Source organism: Bubalus bubalis, chromosome 1 (genome assembly GCF_019923935.1).
Source record: "Bubalus bubalis isolate 160015118507 breed Murrah chromosome 1, NDDB_SH_1, whole genome shotgun sequence".
In the NCBI taxonomy this organism is placed as follows: Eukaryota; Metazoa; Chordata; class Mammalia; order Artiodactyla; family Bovidae; genus Bubalus; species Bubalus bubalis.
Window position 1 is genome coordinate 88,233,979 of NC_059157.1, and position 9,851 is coordinate 88,243,829.

Consider the following 9,851-nt stretch of genomic DNA (forward strand, 5'->3'; position numbering starts at 1 on the left):
CCATTGTTTCCCCTTCGGGGAAAGTGTGAATGCAGTCCCCTCTACCACAAGTTATGCAGCTGAGTTTCCCATGTTTGGAGAAATCAGAGGGGTCAGCACACCCCGAGTGCAATGGGTAAGTCTCACCTGGGGCAAACCACATTCGTGATCATGGTAACTCCCATGCCAGGTAAGTATCCCATTTTTCAATTTTTTAAAAAAATTTCTTTTTGTATGAGCTATGTATATGCATTTAATATTAACCCCTTATTTGTCATATCATTTGCAAAAATTTTCTTCCATAGCCTCTCCTATTAAGTAGATTGTCTTTCTGTTTTGTTAATGGTCTCCTTTGCTGTGCAAAATCTTTGAATCTTAATTAGGTCCTATTTGTTTATTTTTGCTTTTATTTCCTTTGCTTTAGGAGAAGGATCCAAAAAACGTATTGCTGTGATTTATGTCAAAGACATAAATCTGCCTATGTTTTCCTCAAGGAGTCTTAACATGTTAAAAAAAAAACATGAGTTTTTAATATGATAAATGATTGTTTTTCCCCCTTGCTTTACTATAAAACACAGAGTGAGACACAATAAGAGAATCCTCATGGCCTTAAATAATGTATTCGAAATTTTCAATGTAAAAATCTAGTTAAATTCAGATCCAAATTGTTAGATTTATTGTGCCAAATTTCAAATGGAAATGTGGTTCTCTGCATTTTAAAATGTATAACAACTGTTTATAATATTCTGTATAATACAGACATATCACTATGTGCATGACAGAGTTAAAGCCTTATTTATGCAATTTGTATAGAATACAACACAAACATTTCTGTCAAAAGGACTTGTAAAATCATCTACCTCAACCCACTCATTTTTCAAATGAAGAAACTAAGTGTAGAGTCTTATTCAGAAGCAAAAGTCCTTTGAGTTATTTAAAAAAATCATTAAGCTGATACACATGGGTACTATTATAAACGTTGTTAAGATAGTGATACATTTCTGTTGCTGGTGGTAAGTAGCCACCCCTGAGTACTCGAAGTGCTCACCTCTCCTGGCCTTCAGTCATCTTTGCTAGGAGCTCCTGGGCCCTTCAACATCAACCACCTAAAGGGTTAACCCTGTGAAAGCAGGAGGCCCTTGGGAGACAGGTTCCTCCTGAAGTGGTGCCCATGAAGATGCAGGCTGTTAAACAGTTGTGAGCATCACCTCTGCCTGCAGTCAATGACAGAAACTTAAAATTCCCAGCTGCATCGGACACCTGTCAATTGAGCCAGCATCCATTCCGATGCTTTACCCCCACCCTCAGGCAGTCATCTGCTCCTTCCCACCCAGCTCATGTGTTTTGGTAAAAGCTGAACCCACTCTCAGGCCCATAGAAAAGCCTTAATAGACTTCAGCTCCTCGGTTGCTTCCACACCTCGGCCACAGCCACCACAGGCTGAGCATGTGACCACTTAACTAGGCAGTTCAGAGTGTCGGGTCAGCATTGCTATCTCCCCAGCTGGGCTGCATGGAAACTTGCAACCACCTTATTAACAGCAGGGGGGCCAGTCAGAATAAAATTAACGTGGTTAACAGTTAAGAGAGAAGACAGAAAAACAAAGCAACACAAAACAAACTTTTAAAACTGAGTTTTTACTGGCATGGCTGAGCTGCTAGTTCAATGAACCTAGGTCCTCCCTACATCTGGACTTTCCAGTCACCTGAACTTCACTCTGTTGGTTGTTTTCTCTTGTTGTTTAAGCCCGTTTGAGTTGAGTTTTATTTCAAACCTCAAAAGACCTCAAAGTTCCTCCAGCAGTTTTGCGAGAATTCTTCAGTACAGCACTTAAGTTAAATATATCACAAAGTTATAAAACAAAACAGAATTTCCCAAAATGTGTTCCAAAGAACATGAACTGTAAGAGAAGTTAATAGTTATTATGGTCCTGGAGAGGAACAGCTCAATAAAGTCAACTAAAATAGACCTGGATCATCTCACAAAGAAGATTTGTGGTGTACTCAAAATATAACTTTTATTTTTTATTCTTACCTAATCTATTTCAAATGTATTCATTACAGTAATTGCCCCTTGCCTGAAGACCTTGGGAGATTTATTGACTTTTCTACTTATTTTGGGGGGAAGACTTTAAAATCTCAAATCACAACATTAATTCAGAAAACAAAATAACTTTGTTCTTTTCTTCTCACCATTCACTTAATAGCCAGCTCTTTGGGGAAAGTTGGGGTGGGGTAAGTTACCAGATTTAATAGATTAAAATATGAGATGCCTAGTAATATTTGAAATTCAGACAAATGACATATATTTTTTTAATATAAACATGTTCCAAATATTGCATGGGATATACTTATATTTATAATTAAAAGTGTTCATTGGATACCTGAAATTCAAATTTAACTGAAGATCTTGATTTTTTTCTAGGAATGGTAAGTAAAAGCAAGGAGAAAAGGCAAGGGGAGTTATAGTTCTTTGCTGAATGACTATGTTCTTTGGGCATGGGGGTTGGTGAAGATGACTCATATGAGCCAACATTCGGGTTCTTTAAATATTTCTTCATAGCGGAATCTCCCCAGCATCAATACTCAAGACTTGAGTGATACTCCTCATTCCCTCAGGATGTCTACGTCCCCTAGTCCATCAGCTGGGAGATATAGATTTGTCCACACCAGATATAGATTTGTCCCCATACATCTTTGGCCCTACACAGCCTGGCCTCCAAAGTGGCAAAGCACTTGGAACAGTGCCTGACACAGAATATGTGCTCAGTAAACATCAACTGATATTAATAGTAGGAGTATCAGCATTAGTAGCAGTATAAGCAGTAGTACTGGGGTTGCCTAGGTGACAATTAAAAAATGGCAAACTGAGTTTCGATTACATTGAGACGTGTCATTTTGCAAATTCATGTGTTTCTGATTTTACTGGTCTAAAAAAGCAAATGTTTCCATACATTTGAGTATGGCTTAGTGAATCAAAATGCCTGTAGAGTCCTTAAATAATACTATAATTTTCGTATCCTCTTGTATTGAGTTGACCAAAAAGTTCATCTTGGTCTTTCCATAACATCTTAAAAAAAACTGAAATCAAACTTTTTGGCCAACCCAATATTTTAGCCATGTAAAATCTTTTTTGAAATATAGACATTTTCACATAGTTAGAAGATACATAATTAGGAATTATTTTGTATCTTTTATTTTTAAATAAAGTGAGGTAAAGTGTTAGTCACTCAGTCATGTCCAACTCTTTGCGACCCCATGGACTATAGCCCACCAAGCTCTTCTGACCATGGGTTTCTCCAGGCAAGAATACAGGAGTGGGTAACCATTCCTTTCTCCAGGGGAATCTTCTGTACCCAAGGATCAAACCCAGGTCTCCCGCATCGCAGGCAGATACTTTACCATCTGAGTCACCAGGAAAGCCCCATTCTCTTTTAAAGACAAGAGGGTGCTTAATCCAAAAGAAACAAATATTATTAGCAACTTTGGATAAAAATATAATCATTACAAAACACAACATTGTCTATCTTCTAACCAAATTTCCAAAAAAGTGCATTTTTATTTTGTGATTTTTCAACTTTTGCAGCTCTGCCTGAAGCCACAATCTTATGACTTGGATCACAAGATAAGCACCCTGCTGTCATTAATTTTTAAGCAATGTCTCAGTTTCACATGCAACCCAGAAAGGGCAGAAAGAAAAACAGCAAGCCCCACCAGCATATGCCTCAAGATCACTAATTTTAAACACACAGTTGTATCCTAATTTGCCATAAGCAGCGCACCAAGGAAAGGTGGGCTCTAGATGAGCTGGTGAAAAATCCCCATCAGAACGATTGGGTTTGAGTAGTTCAGCAATCTTGAGAAGCAATTCCATTCAACTTCAACAGACTATCTTGTCATGGTATGAGCTGTGTCCCCTCAAAAAAGATGTGTCTTAACCCCCAGCAGTCTTAACCCCCAGCACCTTAGAATGTGACCTTATTTAAAGAGAAGGTCTTTATAATCAAATTAAAATAGGGTAATTAGGATAGGCTTTATTCCAGTGTGACTGATGTCGGTATAAAAGGAGGAAATTTGGACACAGACCCAGAGGGCTTCCCCAGTGGCACAGCAGGAAAGAACCTGCCTGTAATGCAGAAGATACAGGTTTGAGCTCTGGTTCAGGAAGATCCCCTGGAGGAGGGCATGGCAACCCACTCCAGTATTCTTGCCTAAAGAATCCCATGGACAGAGGAACCTGGCAGGCTACAGTCCATGAGGACACAAAGAGTCGGACACAACTGAAGTGACTGAGCGTGCAGATGGACTATGATGTGAAGTGACTCAAAGAGAAAATGGTCATCTACAAGCCAAGGAATGCCAGAAGCTAGGAGAGAAACCCCCAAACAGACACTTTCCTAGACCCTTCGGAAGGACCATGGCCCTGCTGACACCTTGCTTTCAAACTTCAGGTCTCCAGATCTATGAAACCACAATTTTCTGTTTCTCTAAGCCACCCAGTACTTTGTCATGCTAGACCTAGGAAACCAATACAGCGTATGAAAGTTTGTCCTTCCAAACATCCAAATTACTAAAAGTAGCTGTTCTATACTTTTTTCTGCCAGCTTTTGACAGCTCGTCAAATCTCAGGTTCTGCCCTTTGAAGTTAGTAGAAATGTATACACAAAAGAACCCTACAAAATGATGATACAAGGGAGATAAAATGAAAGAATGCCATTTCAGTATTTCTAATTTTTATTCAAATGGTTAAGCATCTCTTTTACTGAAGGGGGTCACACGCATATTCTGCCTCTGAGATTGCTAGATTTAAAAAAAAGTACTCTTCACTCTTTATTTATTTGGGGGCAGATAGGGTATTACTTTCCCAAGCAGGGCTCAAACCTGTGCCCCGTGCAGTGGAAGCATAGAGTCATAACCACTGGACCACCAGGAAAGTCCCCAGACTGCCACATTTAAAAGTAAAATATTAGTGTTAGAGACCAGGTATATTACATTAAGAATAAATTTTAATTATAATGAATAACCCTGGGATCCAAGGATTGATAGCAATTCTTAAACATTTATTGGCTCCACTCAGAGGATTATTTCCAGTAACTAGCAGGTCAGAGCTTAAGTCCAGCTCAGCCTTGCACACACGGCCTCTGAGTTCCCCTGGAGCCCTCATTTACTAGGCGTGACTACAGCAAAGCAGGGGAGGAAGTGAACAGCTTTCTTAAGCTCCCTGCCTCATGTATAACCCTGAAAACATCCACACTATTGGAAAAAATAGCAAGAAGTTTTGTTGGCTGGATTGTGGTAGGATTCCTGGAAAAGCACAGTCCTCAAAGCATACCTGAGAAAATTCTCACAGGAGTTAAAACAGTTTCCCTGTTTTGTATTTTTCTCTTCTCCCTACTTGTTCTGCAAAACTCCCCATGGAGGTCTTTGTCCCTCAGACCTCTAATCTGAATAGCATCATCTGTTAAGCCCAAAGTGTCTGGACAGAGAAATTAGACCAGGGAAAACAGGACTTCAGGTTTCTAAGACTGGGATAACCACAAGCTGTGGTGGGGCTTTGCACGAGCCCCTTCCGCATTGGCTACAGAAACCTCAGATTCTTATGTGTGAAATGAGGAAGTTGTACTACATGGCTTCAAATAACTCTTACAGCTTAAAAACCCTTTGACTTTGATTCTTTTTTTGTTTGTTTTAATCTTTATAGACATATAGTTGATTTAGCTTCCCTGGTGCCTCAGACTGTGGAATCAGTCTGCAATGCAGGAGACCTGAGTTCAATCTTTGGGTTGGGAAGATCCTCTGGAGAAAGGAATGGCTACCCAGTCCAGGATTTTTCCTGGAGAATCCCATGGACAGAGGAGCCTGGCAGGCTGTAGCCCATGAGGTTGGGAAGAGTCGGACACAACTGAGCGACTAAGCACACACACACACGTGGCTGACTTCCAACGTTGTGTTAGTTTCTGCTGTACAGCTAAGTGAATCAGTTATACATATACATGTATGAATCTTTTTACGTTTCTTTTCCTATATATGTCATTACAGAGTACTGAGTGGAGTTCCCTGTGCTGTACAACAGATAACATATGATATCACTTATATGGATATCTAAAAATGGAATCCAAAAAGTGGACTCTAAACAAATGATACAAATGAACTTATTTACAAAACAGAAATAGAGTCACAGATGTAAAAAACAAACTTGTGGTTATCAGAGGGCAAAAGGGGGAAGGAATATATTGGGAAATTGGGACTGACATATACACACTACTATATATATAAAATAGATAACTAATATATATATATAACTAAATATATATATATATAAATTTATATATATATAACTAAAATATATATTTTTTTTATATATATATAAAATAGATAACTAATAAGGTCAGACAAGTATCCTATGACTTTGATTCTAAACTCACAAGGGAGCAGGGCATGGGTGCTACAATGATGCAATGACCTCACAACTTAGGCTAATTTTAAGAAGAAAAAGAACCCTGACCGAAGAGACGGTGATGTTACCAAAGGAAAGTTAGAGGGGTTTGTGGTAGATTCCCGTAGAAGGCAATGGCACCCCACTCCAGTACTCTTGCCTGGAAAATCCCATGGACGGAGGAGCCTGGTAGGCTGCAGTCCATGGGGTCGCTAAGAGTCAGACACGACTGAGCGACTTCACTTTCACTTTTCACTTTCATGCATTGGAGAAGGAAATGGCAACCCACTCCAGTGTTCTTGCCTGGAGAATCCCAGGGATGGGGGAACCTGGTGGGCTGCCGTCTATGGGGTCGCACAGAGTCAGACATGACTGAAGTGACTTAGCAGCTTAGCAGCAGTGGTAGATTCCCAAGGAAAGTGCTACAGTATTAAATGATCCTACCTGGAAATAGAGAAGTAAGACTTCCAGCTGCAGCAGACCAAGCCATTCCCAGGGAGTGGGTCCCACTGGGCGGGCAGGGATCATCACGCGTTGGGTGATCCACCAGTGAACTCTCTCTCTCTGTGTCTCTGTCTCTCCCTGTCTTTCCCAGATTGCTCTTACTTACAAAACTCTCACCTCACACTGAGAATGACTCATATTCTTTCATGAGCTTAAGTAATATATCAGGATTCCAGGAGGAAAAAGATGGTAACTTCAAATTAAGATAATTTAAGAGGGGCTTAATAAAGAAAGATCACAAGGTGTAGGGCAGTAGCCTGGGATTGGTAACAACAGAGCTTATCCATTCAGTTCAGTTCAATCGCTCTGTCATGTCCAACTCTTTGCAATCCCATGGAGGATAGCACACCAGGCTTCCCTGTCCATCACCAACTCCTGAAACTTGCTCAAATTCATGTTCATCGAGTCAGTGACGCAATGCAAATTTTTTGGTGTGGGATAGGTATAAGTATGAGAAGGGGATGACAGAAGATGAGATGGCTAGATGGCATCACTGACTCAATAGACATGAGTTTGGGTAGACTCCGGGAGCTGGTGATGGACAGGGAGACCTGGCATGCTGCGATTCATGGGGTCGCAAAGCGTCAGACACGACTGAGCGACTGAACTGAACTGAACTGAGGTATAAGTATCTAACATGATTCCTTAACCCCAGAACTCCCCATTGTTCCTCCACCAGAGATGGAAGAGTTGGTAAAAAATAAAAAGTTCTAAAAGTTTGCTACTTGTTAGTCTTTGTAATTAAATACATGAAAGACTGGTTTTTCTTTGGATACACTCTGTGATTATATTAATACTTAACCCGTGACCAAACGTCTAGACTTAAAACTGGGGGGTGAGGACTTCCCTGGTTGTCCGGTGGTTAAGAATTCGCCTGCCAACCCAGAGGAAACAGGTTCAATTCCTGCTCTGGGAAGATCCCACAAGCTGCAGGGCAACTAAGCCCATACGACACAGTTACTGAGCCCATGCACCCTAGAAGCCATGCTCCGCAACGAGAAGCCCATGCTCTACCACTAAGAGTAGCCCCAGCAACTAGAGAAAGCTCGCGTGCAGTGGTAAAGGCCCAGTACAGCCAAAAATTTGAAAAAGCAAAAACAAAAAACTGGGGGAATTCACTCTAGAATTCATTCTCTCACAAATAGCCAGCATTGCTTCAGGAGGCCACCAGGGTCAAACTTCTACAGTCTTACCACAGGTCTTCTTTAATCTGAGAATCTTTCACTGTGTCCTGCTTTATCTGGTATGCTTATCTTAAAATCCCAGTTGGATCAATTCTCTTAGTTGTATTTCTACCCAAAAGAATAGCAAAATTACTCCATATCTAACCTAGGATAGCAAAACGCTTCCATTCTTCACTCATATACGCTCAACTGATGTGGCTAATCGACCGTTTCTCATTCCTGGAAACTGTAAAATAAGGTACTGAGTGTCTCTGTCAACAAATTCTGCTTCTGTTTCCACCCTTAGGAAACAGAATTTTCAAAGTGATATGAATATGTACTATAAAAGCCTTGTTAGGACCTATTTCGATAAACCATTACCATAATAATAGCTCACTCCCTGTAATCACCTTCTGCCAGCTTACTTATATATCATGCTTCTCTTTCTCATCTGCTTCTCTTAATCTTGTAATATCCCTGGTGTTAAGGACTAGTCACAACTAATTAACATTTATCCTTCAGGTAGTGTATGCTGTAAACACTGTGGTAATCAGTGTGTTTTCTTACGGGAACCTTGTTTATAAACAAAGGCAGAATTCTTCCACTTCTAACTGAAAAGGGCCAACTGAGGCAGGGAGAGCATCGCCTAGGGGGATATAGCACTCCTCTGTGTCTTACGCTTTGTTGTTGCTCAGTCCTACTCTTTGCAACCCCTTGGACTGCAGCATGCCAGGCTCCTCTGTTCAAGACCAATCAAATCAAATCCTGGAATACCAAAGCTGGGGGTGGAGTGGGGGTGGAGCGGCCGGGAACCTTTCTTGATGTTAAAAAGAGGTAATTTTTAAGATAATAGGAAACAAAGTTAAAACAAAGAACTTGTCATGTACAATTGGTAACATAAACTAAGATTAGCTCCAAAGGAGCATAGATAACTACGTGCTGGTTGACTTCATGGCTCATTCATTTGTTCAGCAAATATTAAGTACTCCCAAGCCAAATATTTGCCAGGCACTGTTACCGGCATTGTTTACAGGCTCTTCCTAAACTTCAGAAGTTGTCTGGAGGGCAATCACCAGGTCATTGCACACACTAACCCTGAATCAGTCTGAATCAGATGGGTGGATCATAGATTTGCCATAATTTAATAGCATTTTTATTGTGGATATTGATTTCTTCAATTATATAAGCATAATGTACCTAATACAAACCCTTTGATCTGAGTTATTACAAAGAATGTATAAATAGACAAAAATAAACACTCAAACTGAAGTCCTACTTCTTTACCTGACTAAAATTCCATTTTTTTTTTTAAGGCAAATGCTTTGGAAAAATACATAGTTGGCTTTGTCTATGCTCTGTGCTGGGCTAAACCAGTTTCTCTAATATCAAAGCTTCCTTTTCCACCAACTTGATCCACTGTCCTGTTGCCCAAAGTTCTTGTCCCCACAACTTCACTTTACCCAGTCTGATGACAAGACACTGAACTCCTGCAAACAAGAAAGAATGCTTGTGGGATACTATGATAAGTGACTAAATAATTTCAAAATGCTATTGGTTTGTTTTCTTTCTAGAGTATACATAAACAGTAATGCAATTTCAAAGGAACTAAAATCCTTCTCCCTTTCACCACATAAGTTAACACCTCCTTTTCATACAAGTGATCATGTACAAAGCTGTTCAAAAAAGTAGTTTAGATATGAGTTTCATTTAGAATTTCTCAGCTGCATATTTTGTCTTTCACCTATTTTCATTTGACAATTATTTTAATGT

At 40.0% G+C, this 9,851-nt stretch overlaps 1 non-coding gene across 1 annotated transcript; it reads right to left on the reverse strand.

Annotated features, from left to right (window-relative positions):
• Window positions 1–14: 14 nt before the first annotated feature.
• Window positions 15–177, reverse strand: LOC112587501. The gene has a single exon (XR_003112020.1). It is a non-coding gene; the product is annotated as a U1 spliceosomal RNA (small nuclear RNA).
• Between the last annotated feature and the right edge of the window lie 9,674 nt (window positions 178–9,851).